This window comes from Bos indicus x Bos taurus, chromosome 20 (genome assembly GCF_003369695.1).
Source record: "Bos indicus x Bos taurus breed Angus x Brahman F1 hybrid chromosome 20, Bos_hybrid_MaternalHap_v2.0, whole genome shotgun sequence".
NCBI lineage: Eukaryota > Metazoa > Chordata > Mammalia > Artiodactyla > Bovidae > Bos > Bos indicus x Bos taurus.
In genome coordinates, this window is record NC_040095.1 from 1,302,381 (window position 1) to 1,319,672 (window position 17,292).

Below are 17,292 nucleotides of genomic sequence, written 5' to 3' on the forward strand. Positions count from 1 at the left end.
GAAGAACTGAGTCATTGGAAAAGACCCTGATGCTGGGAAAGATTGAAGGTGGGATGAGAAGGGGACGACAAAGGATATCAAGGTTGGATGACATCACCAACTCAATGGACATAAGTTTGAGTAAGCTCCAGGAGCTGGTGCTGGACAGGAAGGGCTGGTGTGCTGCAGCCCATGGGGTCGAAGAGTTGGACACGACTGAGTGACTGAACTGAATTGAAGAAGCAACCAAGATGTCCCTTAGTGGTGAACGAATGCATAAACTGTAGAACATTCAGACAATGTAATATTATTTAGGGTGAAAAAGTAATGAGCTATCAAGCATAAAGAGACATGGAGGAACCTTCAATGCATTTACTAAGTGAAAGAAGTCTGAAAAGGCTGCACAGTCTATGGTTCCAACTATATGATATGCTAGAAAAGGAAAAACTATGGAAACAGTGAAATATCAATGCAAGAGGTGGAGGTAGGGTAGAGGGAGGGATATGTGGAGTACCGAGGATGTTTAGGACAGTGAAAGTATTCTGTGTGACACTATAATGGCGGGTACATGTCATTATGCATTTGTCCAAACCCAGAGAATATACAACCCTAAGCGTGAACCCCAATGTAAACTATGAAGTTTGATATAGGCATGCCAAGAGAAAGGAGGTCTCTCTTTTCCTTTGGATCTAAGTTATTAAGATTAGGACTAACTGCCATTTTTCTCACTATGTGTAAAAAACCTGGCTGAGATCATCTAGTGGGAACCAAAGCCAAGAGGTTAGAAAAAGAAAAAAACACCTTAATATCATTTGATACCCTCGATTAGATTGCTCCTGAAGTCCTTCTCTGGGTATCTCAACAACATCATCCATTAATTTTTCTTTTGTGTCAATGCCAATTTGAGTTCTATTTCTGTCTCATGCTACCAAATGGATACCATCTAATTCACCCAAATCATCCAGGAGAGGTATTTTTTCATTTCTATTGTGTTGGCCAAAAAGTTCATTCTGGTTTTTCTGTAACATGTTATGGAAAAACTCAAACAAACATTTTGGCCAACCCAGTAAATGGAGGCTTGGATCAGGAAAACGTATGGAATTCCTTAGAGATAATGAAAGTCCAACCCTAGAATCTCTGACCCAAGACTCACTCGATTTGGATAAAAATTCCGATTTGAGGGACTTCCCCGGTAGTCCAGTAGATAAGACTCCACACTCCCAATGGCAGGGGCCTGGGTTTGATCCCTAGTCAGGGAATTAAGATCCTACACGCTGCACCTAGGCCTGAGCATTGCAACTACTGGGCCCAAGTGCCGCCACGAAGGGCCAGCACAGCCAAAACAAATAATAACTAAACAAGCAAATAAATAAACAAATGTGTGTGTGTGTATTCAGTTGTGCAGGACTCTGCGATCCCATGGTCTGTAGCCAGGCAGGCTGCTCTATCCACGGCATTTCCCAGGCAAGAATACTGGAGTGGGTTGCCATTTCCTTCTCCAAAATTAATCAATCAAGCACTAAAAATAAGTTCTTTTTTTAAAATTCAGATTTTGTTTCTTCACGTTGCTGTTGTTCAGTCACTAAATCGTGTCCAACTCTCAGTGACCCTTCACGTGGGAACTTCTCAAACACTGCTGTTTTTCAGAGTTTGCACTCGCTCCTGGGCTACTATGGGGTGACCTCCCCACCCAGTCAAGTCCTACCTCCAGGCCCCTACACCAACATCAGCCCACTTGGAGGTGCAGGAGGGGGCAGTGGAGCAACAGAGGCCCAGTTGGCAGTCTTGAGGGAACCCTTCCTAGCCCCTGTGCCTCATCAACTTCACAGTATACTGAGCTGATTTATGAGAAAAGGTTATTAAAGCATGTAAGAGCTCCTGCTGGAGAGAAAATTATCTGTATAAACAAAGTGTTATTACGGGAATCAGGGAAGCCACATGCGGGAAAGGTCATTAAAATAAGGAAAAACTGGCATATCAATCTCTTCTAAATCACTGAACTCGCCTGAGATAAGTTAAGTATCTTTATATCTCACATGTTTCTTTTTGATCATTAGTCTTTCCAGCTCAGAAGGAGACATTCTCAGATGCTAAACTGTTGAGCAGTTTAAATTAGAGGGAATTTCTAAGAAATAAGTTGTGAAGTTGCCTTTTTGAAGGAGGGCTCAATTAGAGACTGCCTTGTAATACAAAGCAGGCATTTGAATCTCCATAGTGTTATTTTCTCTCCTACAAATGAAAGACTAATTTTTTTCCTTTGCTTCATTTGACAAGATTTGATGTTTTCCATTCTTTTTCCTAACAAGGAGGAATGCACAAACAGTCACCCTGTATACAGTGGTGTACTTCACAAAAATGATTTTCAGGCTTCGGGTTAAGAAAACAAATCCCCTTAGTAGATTAATTTGTATTAAAAAAATTTGAGTTAGGGCCAGATTCCTCCCATGGAAATCATATTAGTAAACAGTTGGTTCCATTAAGATGTTTTACTCAAGTTTGGTTCTCTGAGCCAGATTCCTTTGTTCTTAATGAGGGGTTTTGACAGCCCAGCTCAGACTACTGATCTATATTCTTCAAGCATGTGAGCCATATAATGAGTCCTTGATTTCTCTTTTATTCATTCTTTGGAACTTTAATTCTGGAATTCAGAGACAATAATATTATATCTAAATGTTCTCAAAAGTTTTGTTTGCAGTGTACAATTACGTGCAGTTAAGTATTGGTATAAAGATATTATGATGGCATTTCAGTCAGGGGCCCTAGCACTACCTGAATTCTTGCCTTGGGCACACCACTACTTCTTTTATAACGTTTCCAAGGGAGATATTAAACAAAGGAAGCAAAACACAGGGGCTTTAACCCCAAATGCCAAAGTAGAATTCAAGCATGCTGGGCTCAAATCCATAGAGATCTCCTGAGGCCAAGTGAGACAGGTTTGAATGGACTAGAAGCAAGTAGAAAGCCTATTCTGTCTCAACAAAGCCTGGCGAATTTGAGTGCTTATCTCTGCAAAGTTTTTAGTGCCTAAGCCTGAACTGGAATTCTTAGGATCTGGCGATGAAGAAGCATTGAAAGAGAGATGGCTAGATTCTCCCCCAGTATAGTGGGACCAGGCCAGAATATCACCCCAAAGGAGAAAAGATGAATTCTTAAATCATGTAGTGATCCACCCAAAGTGGTCCCTTTTTGCAGGTGGAGGGAAGTGGCTATAATGAAAAAGAGGAGTCAAAAACCCCTTCTCCATTTTTAGAAAACAAAATGTGAAAAATTTTTATGCCTTAGCATTGTGTATTTTAACATACAGACATATAGACTTGACTCATGTAGGAAATTCTCTCTAATTAGCATTAGTGTTGTCTTTTATATAATGCTAGACATAATTAGTCATCCAACATACTGAGCTTGGTCTGAATTTTAGTATGTACTAGAGTCCTCAATGTTGTCAAGTCACTAAGTCATGTCCAACTCTTTGTGACCCCATGGACTGCCACACACCAGCTTTCCTGTACTTCACTATCTCCCAGAGTTTGCTCAAACTCTTGTCCATTGAGCCAATGATGCCATTCAACTATCTCATCCTTTGTCACACGGTTCTCTTCCTGAACATCTCATCCTCTGTAACCCTATTCTCCTCCCGCCCTCAATCTTTCCCAGCATCAGGGTCTTTTCCAATGAGCTGGCTCTTCTCATCAGGTGGCCAAAGTATTGGAGCTTCAGCTTCAGCATAAGTCCTTCCAATGAATATTCAGGACTGATTTCTTTTAGGATTGACTGGTTTGCTTTCCTTGCTGTCCAAGGGACTCTTCTCTAACTCCATAGTTCAAAAGCATCAATCCTTCAGTGCTTAGCCTTCTTTCCGGTCCACCTCTCACATCCATACATGACTACTGGAAAAACCATAGCTTTGACTAATTGGACCTTTGTTGGCAAAGTGATGTCTCTGCTTTTTAATATGCTGTCTAGGTTGGTCATAACTTTTCTCCTAAGGAGCAAGTGTCTTTTAATTTCATGGCTGCAGTCACCATCTGCAGTGACTTTGGAGCCCAAGAAAATAAAATCTGTCACTATTTCCACTTTTTCCCCTTCTATTTGCCATGACGTGATGGGACCATATGCCATGATCTTCGTTTTTTGAATGTTGAGTTTTAAGCCAGCTTTTTCACTCTCCTCTTTCACCCTCATCAAGAGGCTCTTTAGTTCCTCTTCATTTTCTGTCATTAGAGTGGTATCATCTGCATATCTGAGGTTGATGATATTTCTGAGGTTTGTCAAATCACAAACTGGAATAAACATTGCTGGGAGAAATACCAACAACCTCAGAGTTCTCATAGTTATACTCAAAGTCCTCCAAATACATTTAAAAGCATTCATCATTGTGCTGTCTATAATCTTTGTATCTTTTTTCTAGTATCTATATCCTAATTTCCTCCACTTTCAACCTATGTGCTTCTAGTGAAATTGACTCTAACTTTAACTCAAGAATGGGATGAATGACTTGGACCTGGCCAAAGTCCTGCATCCAGATGGCATCAGTAATCCAATCAAAGACGAACACATGGGCTTACCCAGTCCAATCAGAGTTGACCCCTGACTATTCCTTGGAAATTCTAGGATAAAGATGCTCACTTTTTTCTGATCGATTTCAACACAGAAGCATGCAGCTCCAAGAGCTGACAACAGTCACCATTCAAGCATGAGAAGAGAGCCAACAAGAATGGAGGTAACACCAAGGCAACACAGCTGAGAAATGTGTAGAGAAAAAGTAAAGTCCGGAGACAACTTTTGAGTCTTGGATCAAGTCATATCTGAAGCTGGTATGTCTTTGAATTACTTGATTTACAAGAGCCAATAACTTATTTGACATGTGTAAGACAATTTGGGTTGAATTTTTGTCTTTTGTAGACTTAAAAAATGCCATAAATGATACACATATGTGCATTTCATAAACATTACCCAGGATAAAATAACACTACAGGATAAAGATACTTCTATAAATTCACACACTAATAATAAAATTTAGATCTAAAATGTGTGAGTACTTAACGTAGGCCAGACATTATTGTAACTTCATTCTATGTTTAACTCATTTAATTCTAACAAAAAATCCAATAAGTGAATGCTATTATTTTCCCCTTTACATATGGAAAATGTGACATAATGAAGGAAAGATGGAGCTTAAATACTAATCCAGGCAATCAGAACCCAGAGCTTGTATACATAACTACTATATTCTACTGCTAAGACCTCCCCAAAAGATACTTTCAATGCTCATCACCTATAAAGGTGTCTACTTGAGAGATGAGGGTCATTTTATGATGTAACAATCAAAAAGTGGCCTTAAGATGAATATGAAGACCCTCAAACAAAGATATACATGTATTTAATCTTCAATAAGATTTGAGCCCAAGAAGCAATTTCCATATTAAGAGAATGGCCTTAAACACCAGTCTTTTCAGTTGTGGGCACAGAAACAGGTGTTTTGAAGTCAGTCTCTCTCTGTCTCTCTCTCTCTCTGTGGAATGGCCAGTGAGGAATGGGCAGAAATCAGGATATGGAGCTGCTGCTGCTAAATCACTTCAGTCATGTCTGACTCTGTGTGACCCCATAGATGGCAGCCCACCAGGCTCCCCCGGGCCCCTGGGTTCTCCAGGCAAGAACACTGGAGTAGGTTGCCATTTCCTTCTCCAATGCATGAAAGGGGAAAGTGAAAGTGAAGTTGCTCAGTCGTGTCCAACTCCTAGCGACCCCATGGACTGCAGCCTACCAGGCTCCTCCATCCATGGGATTTTCCAGGCAAGAGTACTAGAGTGGGTTGCCACTGCCTTCTCCGAGGATATGGAGCAATGGAGTACAAAATCTATGGTTTCAATTTCCAGTTGGCTTGACAATTCTCAGGGGCAGGGGTGATAGCTCTTGATCCCTGTTATGGGCTAAATTGCTTCACCCTCTAAATTTATGTACTGAAACCCTAACCTCCAGTACTTCAGAAAAGGACTGTATTTGGAGATGGGACCTTTAAAACGGTTATTAAGTTAAAATAAAGCTGTTAGAGTGGGCTTGAGTCCAATCTGATTAGTGTCCTAATTAGAAGAGATTAGGACAAACAGACACCAAGGACACACACACAGAAAGAGGACCAAGTGAGAGGACACAGCAAGAAGACAGCCACTGCAAAGGCAAGAGAGAGGCCTTAGAGGAGACCAAACCTGCAACACCCTGGTCTCGGACTGCTAGTCTCCAGAACCATGAGAAAAATACATTTCTGTTTTTCAAGCCGTCCAGTCTATGGTATTTCATTGTGACAACTCTAGCAAACTAAGTCTCTGAGAGTTCAGGGTAAAAGATATATTCGAACACCCTGTGCGTAGCAGCTTTATATCTACCTGGGTAGAGTTTATTAAAAGCTGGGCAAACGCCGTGGTTCCCAGCCAGATGGAGAACTGGAATGCTGAACAGAATGCCTAGGTAAAAGCCAAACAGTAGTGACAGACCAATGGGCCATGTTTGACGAGCAATGGATCAGATATCCAGCTTAAAATCGTAGCTCTGCTACTAACTAGCTATGTGACCCTGTGCATGTTTTTAACCACTGAGTTGCTTCATCCATAAGGATCCCTATCTCGTGGCTATTGCAAGGATTAAATGAAAAGAAGTAATATATGAAAAACAGTACAGTTACAAAGCCATTGCAAGCACTCAATAAATGGAAATCATGGGGTGGCCATGATTTTATGGATGCTGCATGCCTAGGGTTTACTCTAGTTAGAACCTGTGGCTTCCAGCCTGACTCTGCATAGATTATGGCTGGCAGGGCCAAGTCTTCTGGCCTTTTGCCTGCCTTGGTACAGACTAACTTCCCTACTGGACTGTGCTGGCAGGAGCAGAGGTTCAAGGCCCATAGCTGAACAGGTTGAGAAGCCAGAGCTAAGATTTTCCCCCATCCCCCCACAGATAGATAGTAAATCTATCCAGTAGGGTCATCTTAGAACAAAAAGGGACAATACCAGGCACCGATTCCTTTATCCTGTTTAGTACCCACTTCAAAGCACTCTGACCCCCAAGACCTCCCTTGAACATGGGTGGAAGAAAGCTCCAGAGGAGAAAATTCTCAGGATACTATGCAAGAAAAGGGTCATCATTTTGATATGTGGATGTCATTTGCCTAATAAAAAAAAAAGTTCTTGAATAATCAAAAACACACTAAAGTGTAAGCAGTAAATTAGGTCTACACATCCAAAACACCCAGACCATTGCTACAGTGAAATTAAAAACATATTCAGTCAGTTATGATTCTAAGAAGGGAATTTTACAAAAATGAAGCTATATTTTAAAAATACTTCTTGAGATTCAGTCACATCAGAGAAGAAATATTTTTTCTTAAGATATTTTCATCAAGGATGACTTTGTTTTCTTTCTCTGCTGAATTAGAAACCCATTTACAATGCCAAACCATTAGAACAAGACCAATCCTGTTATGACAAATATCATTGCCCAGCCAATGGTCCACTCATTGCAAAATGTATTTAATAAACATTTCCAGAACCACCCAAGAATGGAAAAACTATGAATGCTATTTCCTGTTAAGGGTCTGAAGCAAGCCTAACGGGAGAACCACACAGTGTGGGGATCTCTGGGGCTGGAACTAGAGGAGTGTTTACTCAAAGCAACTCGAGGGAGCATGGCTGGAAATGGGCAGGGGAGGAGGAACCAGAATCCTAAAGAAGTCAAAACAGTCACCGGGAAAACAACCTCAGATGTTAAAATATCAACAGAAGGATGAGGCAAGGACAGAAACTGAAAGTAAGTAACAGTTTCAGCAGATATGAAACCAAAGCGTAAGTGAAAGAGAAATGTGAAGTCAGAACTGGGGCTGTGAACCTTAAATACTGGCTTTCTTTGTGGGGTCACATAGATAAAAAGAGTACAGGCGTGCCTGCATGCCGCCAAGTCGCTTCAGCTGTGTCTGACTCTTTGTGACCCTATAGACTGCAGCGCACTAGATTCCTCTGTCCATGGGATTCTCCAGGCAAGAATACTGGAGTGGGCTGCCATGCCCTCCTCCAGGGGATCTTCCGGACCCAGGGATCCAACCCACATCTCAGGCCTTCTGCATCGGCAGGCTGGTTCTTTACCACTAGCACCACCTGGGAAGGCCGAAAAGAGTGCAGGACTGGACATCAACTGAAATTTATTTACCAACACACATTTTCAGGAAAATCTAATCTATGGACGAAGACACGACTATTAAATTATTGCACAAAACCATCAAAAAGTATTCTGATGTGCTGAATTTCTATAAAAGTAGAGAAATATTTATTTTTAATACTTATGCCTACAGTAATATTACTGCAAATTTTTAGTCCTAAAAGGTACAATTAACTGACAAGTTTAAAAACAGAGTAAGTGCAAACCAGAAGTTGCAAACTGGGTATCTGCAGGCTGAGTAAAGTTGTGTTTGCCTCGCACAACATTTTATAAAATGAATGACTCGTTACTATCCTGGACTTCCCTGGGTTGGGAAGATCCCCTGGAGGAGGGCGTGGCAACCCACTCCCCGTATTCTTGCCTGGAGAATCCCATGGACGGAGCAGCCTGGTGGGCTACAGCTCTTGGGGTTGCAAAGAGTCGGACACCTGAGCAATTAAGCACAGCACAGCAGACGGTAGGACTTCCCTTCCCTGGCCTTCTTCCTACCTTATGTTTTAATGTGCATGTGACAGTGACAGCAGTGGGGACTTCCATTCTAGCTCTCTGATCTCTCATCCTGATGGGGAGGAGCTTAGGTCTGACATTCACTGGTTCTTATCTCTTAATTGGATAGAGTTACTCGATTAACAATCTGAGAGCACTATCATTCCTCTTTTTTCCATCGTTTCTCTCCTGACCAAACACTTCTGCATACCCAAGGTTTCTTCTGAGAAGAGTGGTAATTAGAAAATACATTTCAGCTTTGTTCTTCCATCAACTTTGTCAGTAATAATGCTGACATCTTGATCTCCAGCTGTCTAATTTCTGTGTCATTTCTCTACTGGTAATGAAATCAAAAGGAGATGAGAGGAGGTGTTATTAACTGGGCCCAGCGAAGTTCAAGGGATTGCTAACATATAAACATTGGAGAATTTAATATAAAGATCTAGGTTCCTGAATTTTGTTGAAAAATGGAAGATCTGGCAAGTCTGGGACCACGTCTGCACACTGTATGCATTGGCTGAAGTTGAGTAATGGATGCCACCTTTAGAAGGAGCATGAATGTTCCAGCTTGCCAGTCTCCACCACTCCATATCATCTCACACTCTGGCATTTAAATGACATCTTATCCTAGCATTTTAAGCTTATAATTTCCTACTATAACCTTACAAACTTCTTTCTTTAGAATACAGACTTTTTCTAGGTTAGTGCAATCCTGATTATCGGAAAGAATGATTAATAAAAACTTTGAGGAACACTGGTATGGAAAATCCTGTATCTGTAAGTCTGATTGTAAAGCTAAGTGTTGTGGCATTCCGGCTCTAACCTGGAACATCTACAGATCTCTGTTATTTCACTCCACACATTTCCAGTGCACGGACCTAGACCAACAATTTTCCCCTAATTTTAGATGAGACTGCACTTGCCAACTCGGAAAAATCCTTTAAGCCCAATAGCAAAGAAAATTCTCCATCTCCAGCTTATATTTGTGTCCAGACATCATAAGATTGTCTCTCTCTGGCAAAACCAAAGTAGACAATTGGGAAAATTATTGAACTAGCTCAAGCAAAACACATGTCAAATGACCCAGGTAATTTCCAGAAAGCCAATGTTTTTGCTGAATTAAAGTACTTGGAGAATTGCCCCAACCACCTGTATTGCTTAGGTCATGGAGACTGAGACTGTTTTCACAACTAAAATAATCACAGTTGAACCAGCCTTGGAAGCCCATCTCAAAAGTAGATTTTGCTGCATCACTGTGGATCAAATTACCTTTAAAACAATCAGTTGTGGGGATAGTAAAACATATTAATTTGATTGTCCTGAAGTAATTTAATCATGTTACACAGATATGACTAATATTATACTGATTCTCAATTTCATTTCATAAGATAGCAAAGTAACTAGTCAATCAATCAGCTGTCTAACCCAAATGATAATAGTGGTAACAGTTGGTTTGATATTTTTATTTAATTAACTGACTGCAATTTTGAAATTCTTTAAGATACCCTTATGATCCAGGTACAGGCTAAGATTTAGCTCCCTTAATTATTTTTTCTTTGTCTAGAACCTAGCTTTATTTCTCTTCACATACCTGTTTGGATGACTTCTAAATAAAGCTAAATTCCTCCACTGGCTTTCTTTCTGTGGGCTCTTACCTATTTGGTTTTTTGTTTGAAAATAAAGTCTCTTCTGGCTTACCTTCTGAGTATCTTTGACATTGATTTTTTTGAAAGTTAATTGTCTCTTAACTATCCATTAGTGTTTCTTACCTGAAATCCTGGCCACCCTGACATCATTCACTTCAGAAAATACAAAGTAAATATGACTCCAGATTTACATCAGGAACTTGAACAAGCACTACAGACTAGATTGTTTGGCTTCATGTCTTGCTATGAGTCAGAGCCAGGAGGCTCCCATTAAGGTGCATATGAATTGTGTTATTCCACGCAGAAGTTTGTCTATACCGTAAGGTTGTAAGGCTGCCAAGTTCTTCTAACAATCTCCTGGGCCAATTTTCAAAACATATCAGTATCTCATTAGAGCCTTCATTTGTAAAAAGCTTTACATTCTACTCGGCAAGCTACAGTTACACAGATATTTTGTTATAAGGTAAAGTAAAATCCATTTTAAATAAGTTTATCACTTACATTGTCTTAGTACCGCTCAGGTTGTCGCATTCATCTGGAATGAGTTGCCATAAAAAGAAGAGATAAATGCAAAGAATTATGCATGGAGTGTGCTTTGATATAGCTCAAAGTAACAGCAGGGGCATTTTCAGGGAAAAATTTGTTCTACACTCCCATCACTATTCAAAACCAGGGGAAGATCCCTCAAACTAAGTCACTTGGCAGGACAAAAACCATTCAAATAAGCTCAGATCATGAGGGAAAAAAGCAAAAGCAACAAATATTCTCTCCTCAGCTTCAAACCCCTCTCTTTTCCTCTTGCTCCTCTCCTTTAAATGAATCCCTCAAGAATTTTAGGCAAATATATTTTGAAACAGTGCTGAATCTCAAAAGATTTAGTAGTTGAAGAGTTCACTGCTAGACCCCCTCGCACATCTCCTCCTTATTCTTCAAAAACCACTTCTTCAAATGATAACTTGTGAAGATGTCCCTCATCATTAGGTCATCTCTCACCCTAGTATATCACCACCTTCAAAGATAAATGACCTGGTAAGAGGATGAAACGTATCAGGGTTCAAAGCTCCCATGGATTGATGGTCCCAGCACTATAGCTGGGAGATTTCTTTCCCTGTCTTACCAAGCTCTGTGTTCTGTGCTGAAAGGACAACGATTATTTCATCGGTTCAAGAAGTGAGACATGAAGGATGGGGGCCAATAGAAATTGGACCAGGGAATATAATCACGTGTTTTCTAGGGGGGGAAAAATCAAACAAACTGAAAAAGAAACTGACAGCATAAAACAAAGAATTAACACTAGTCTGTTACTCCTTTAAAGAAGGTATTACTGAGGGGCCTTAAAGAAGGAATCAGATGTTCTCCACTGTCACTGAGAACAATAAAATAAAATAACACTAAATTATGGCAAGAGAAGAAAACGTTATATACCAAGCAAAACTCCATGACTGGGTAAGACTCTTCTTCCAATAGGTCTTTAAAGCTATTGGAAGTAATCGTAATAACAATAACCATAATAATTTCTTGCTTTAAGCAGGGGAGTGAATGAAATTTCTAGCAGAATCTGTGCATCATGTTCCCTGTTCTCCCCTCTATCTTTCAACCTATTTCATGAAGTCTCACTACAAACAGGTGACAAATGGCTTTGTTCTATATATTGCTCCTATCAAACACTGCCATGTTTTGTCTCTCTGTTTTTTAAAAATTGTATTGGACTATAGTTGATTTACCATGTTGCTAGCTTCAGGTGAATCAGTTCATTCACCTGGTACATGCATTCTCTCTGGTATAGATTCTCTTCCCATATAGGCCATTACAGAGTATTGAGCAGAGTTCCCTGTGCTCTACAGTAGGTCCTCATTAGTTATCTACTTTATATATAGTAGTGTGTATATGTTGATCCCAATCTCCCAATTTATCCACCCCTCCTTAACCTCACAAGTTTGTTTGCTACATCTGTAACTCAGTTTCTGTCTAACAGATAAGTTTATTTGGACCCTTTTAAAAAGATACTGCATGTAAGTGTTAGTTGCTCTGTCAGACTCTTTTGCAACTCCATGGGCTGTAGCCCACCAGGCTCCTCCATCCATGGGATTTTTCAGCCAAGAAAACTGGAGTGGGTTGCCACTTCCTTCTCCACACATATAAGCAATATCATATGATATTTGTCTTTCTCTGTCTACTTCACTCAGTATGACGATCTCTAGATCCATCCATGTTGGTGCAAATGGCATTATTTCATTCTTTTTTTATGGCTGAGTAGTATTCACTGTATATGTGCACCACAACTTCTGTATCCATTCTTCTGTTGATGGACATGTAGGCTGCTTCCATGTCCTGGCTATTGTAAATGCTGCAATGAACACTACAGTGCACATTATGGTTTTCTCTGTTTTTACACGCCTATTTCTTCTACTAGTTGTAACTTCCTTAAGGCAACAACAATTGTCCTACTCAACTTAGCAAGATTATATACTATGGAGACGTGTTATGAGAGGTTTAGTTTTTAAAGTCAACATGAAAGGTAAAACTATTATATGATCAAGTCATTCTGGGAAATCTCCTAGAAAGGGGCAATTTGGAGATCACTTTTCATTAAGTCCAACATGGCCAGGTTTCCCCTCGTGTTGGAACAGTCAGCATATCATTACATCCTTTATTGTGTGAAGCCTTTTTTTTCTACTTTTTTTCAGCTGACCATTTGGCTTGTAATGAGGACCCATATTGACTGAAAAACACATTATTAATAGTGAACACTAGACTCTCGGTATTACAAGATATTTCTCAACCACGAGAAGCACACACAATCTGACAGTGAATGAAGAAAGAGCACATGTGTATGTCTCATCTCATGCTCACTGTAGTCTGAACTCTGTCAGAAGCCATGCTAGGTGTTTCAGAGAGAGATGAGTTGATACAGGGGAACAGTTACACAGGATTAGAAGGCCGAGAGAGGGGGAAAGGTTTCTAAGATAACCCTGGTATTAGTAGCTTGGGAAGCAGCGCTACCACTCTTGGAGCTGGAAGTGTAAAAGAGCAGAAATGGTCTACCAAAACCTGGGGGCTTGCGGGGAGTGTTTCCACAGAGCAGATGCTCAGACCCCCAAGGTACCACTACTCAGACAGTCTGAGGAAGACAACACACGACTGCTACCTGTCCTCTGATAGGAGTTCTAAGAGGAAGTATGGCACTGCTAAAGGAGTCACAGGAGAACTGATGCTAGAAATGCTGAGATTAGGTGGAGGCGGAACCTTTTATGAATGCAACAAATGAAGGGAAATTGACTACAACTGAAAACAAAAAGAATATTCCTTCTGCTTTCTTATCAACTTATAACCTCCAGCCAATGCCTCTAGTGGGCAGACCCTAACCAGAAGCCAGCCATCACAGAAGCCTGGGGAATAGCCTGCATAGTCCCAGATCCAGTATCACAGAGCAGAATGTAAAAGCTTGAGCCTAAGGTTGATGGGCAGTAGGAAAATTAATCTGAGGCACAAATTCATTGAGAGGAATAACAGGAAGAATTTTCTTTTATTATAGTTGCATTCCAATAAGTTAAGAATCAGCCTGCATTACAGAAGACCCCAGTTAGAAAGTAATTAGCCTCTAATTAAATAAACTTAAATTAAAAAAAAAAAAAAAAGATCTGCTAGAGAAGGAATAGGCTACCTACTCCAGTACTCTTGGTCTTTACTGGTGGCTCAGCTGGTAAAGAATCTGACTGCAATGTGGGAGACCTGGGTTTGATCCCTGGGTTGGGAAAGTCCCTTGGAGAAGGGAACAGCTACCCACTCCAGTATTCTGGCCTGGAGAATTCCATGGACTGTATAGTCCATGGGGTCGGACATGACTGAGCCACTTTCACTTTCATGCATGATGCAAATTCACTTTTTCTTATAATCTCAAAGTTCATTAGTCTAATATCCTACTTGTAGTGTGTGATTAATACATATGTTGAATGGATTAATGAAAGTCTTTCTGTCTTTTTAATGCTGAGGGGATTTTTTTCCAATTATTATTCCTGTTTAACTGCCACTGAAAAATGAGTCAGATAAAATATATAAGAACCTAAGGGCAAACTCTGCCACAGTTCACTGACATTGCAAATGTACCTACCCAAACAGTTCAAATGGTTTCTATCCCTGGCTATATCTCTAACTGTCCATTTCCAATTCACTATTGAAAAGTCACTACTGAAGCCACATTTGCACAGTTTAAGAGTGACACCCAGTGGCTTATAATTTAATCACATATTATAATGCATCTGGGAGTCTAATCAGTTCTCAATTATCAACATAAACAGAAAGGTGTATAATATATAAAATACATAAAACTGTAAACAGAAAATGAACCATTACATTTGTTAATACTTTGATAGATTACAGAAGTAGACTTGCTTATCTAGTTGTTGAGATTCCATATTTAAGGTTGTTTGCAATTTTCCTTTCCTGAGGAAAGGAAACGCCTGTCACAATTCTGGTGCTAACTGCTAATGGCATGAGCTGATGGGCTGGGAAGGAAAGTGGGTACAAAATAGACTGGGACTGGATTTATCAAATATTGAGCAGTTCTAGACCTGACTCTCAAAGCCAGAAGTTCATTATTTGGGGCTCCAAAGGGTATGGAAAATTCAGCCTAGATCTAGGTTAATATGTAAAGGTATCAAGGAGGGTAGTAGAGCCTGTCTGCACAGGGCTCCAGGAAGATGCAATATTTTAGAGTTGGGCAGGCTCTTCAGCTGGGGGCCCAGGGGATCAGGCTACTTAAGGAGGAGTCCCAGCTTGCAGTTGCTTTAGGGAGCCTGGTATCAGCAAAATGCCAAGGCAGCAACTGATCTTCCTCAAGATCAGAATGGAGCTCCATTCTCAGTGACATGCTGCAGGAAGCTGAAGGTGATTTCTACCTGTGGCTTGTGAAGTCAACCTCATTCTAGGATAGACGATCTTCAAAACAAAAACAAAGCAGAAACCCCACATACGCTTTAAATTCTATTTCTTTCAATGGAATGTTTGAAGAAACCAGTAACTCCATCATAAAATCTCACACTAAATAAAATAGAAATAGAAATCTTCTCATCTATTTAGATGGAATTTAGCCTGAAAAATTCAGAATTCAGAATTCACAGTGATTGAATGGGTTCTCAGGCCTGAAGGAATTTGGCTCAGACAAGCTCCTTCCCTATTAAATAATATTTTCCAGAGGCAAGAAAAAATGTATTTACTCATAAATATATAGCAGTGAGTTCAAAGGAAATCTCAGTGGTGGCAGTAGTTAGAATTAATTCAAACACTTCTTTGATTCAGCCTGACTTGGGAGCAGGATACTAATAGCGAGTTATGAAAATGATTAGTATAGCTCATAACATCAACATATGGTAAGAGATTTGCTGCGGCTTCCTTCTATATAATCGTATCCCACAGGGAAATGGGGATATGATATTTTTATGATTACGGAGTATAAAAGAAATCTGTTCCCACAAAGTCAGCTTACCTCTCACATCAAAAAGATAAGCAGAGTTAGGCTCTCCTATGGAGACTTCTATGCCATTTTAAATATATATTTTTGGAAACTGAAAGGCAGAACTGTAGAAATTCATAGATGCTTGCAACCTCAAAATGGTCTTTTTCTCAGTGAAAATGCACTGTCATGATGACAAAGAGGATGATGATAATGATGATCTTACCTTTTATCAGGATTCTTTTTCATCCCTTTGAAAAATGGGAGCTCTCAGCAATCAAATGGAAATAATTTCAAGACCAGCCTCTTAATGATAGTGTTTTAATTATCAGAGAAAAGGGCCAAGTCTGAAACTTAATAGGAAACTAGGAGATGTACATCTTTCACCTTTTTCAATTAATCTGGCCTAACAATGACTGATTGGCCAAAAGAGTAGAAGGTAGATATTTCAATGAAGATAGAAACATATATCTTAGTGTTTTGTCTAGTTTTTTCCTCAAAAAATGCTATTTTAATAGGAAACAGATTGCGTGTCTCAAATCTAATAATCAATAAATGGAAAAATGTCAATTACCCTCTCTAGTTTATTGTCCATAGCAAGTCTGCTTTTGCATTTTGTTTATTTAACTGTGGGCATTCGCCTATCAAAAAAAAAAAAAAAAACCACATGAGATGGAGTAAATCTGGGAAATGCTCCAGAACTCAAATGCTTTTGTGGCTTACTCTGCTTTGGCAGAGCTGGTGATAACAGAAGGCACTGTTTTCAGGAGACCCTTCAGTCCTTATCAGCTCCATCGCCATGGAGGCTCACGCGTGACTGCAGTTTACTTTACTGCACCGCTCACCAGCAGATTCTCCCTTCAGTGGGGGAGACTTGCCCTCCTGGTCCCCCAGCTCACATGCATGGGGAAGTATTTCAAGGGAGAGTCTCACAAGAATCTAGAAAGAGGTCAGAGTTATCTTTTAGGAATTGACTTTAACTCAGCGATAAGACGTTTGTATCAATGTTTGTCTTCATGGAGAATGAGAAAGATCATGATTTAAATAGGCCATTAATGGAGAGATAAAATGAAAAAAAATGTGTGTTTCTGACTGAGGGAGTTGTATAGTGTACATAAAAATAAAAGGAGGCTCATAACTGAATTTCTTTTAAACACTTGATTTAGATTTTCTACCATCAGTTTGGGCTTCCCAGGTGATTCAGACAGTAAAGAATCCACTGCAGGAGATATAAGAGACACAGGTTTGATTCCTGGGTTGGGAAGGTCCCCTGAAGGAGGGCATGGCAACCCACTCCAGTATTCTTGCCTGGAGAATTTCATGGACAGAGGAGCTTGGTGGGCTACAGTCCAAAGGGTCGCATAGAGTCAGACACAACTGAAGCAACTTAGCATGCAGACAGGTACCATTAGTTTACCAGAGGTACAAGGAACAAAATGCAATATTTACTACTAAAAGCTTAATGGAGCATAGACTGTGTTGAGGTATAAACAGAAAGAGTATTTGTCCAGAAAGCAGAATATA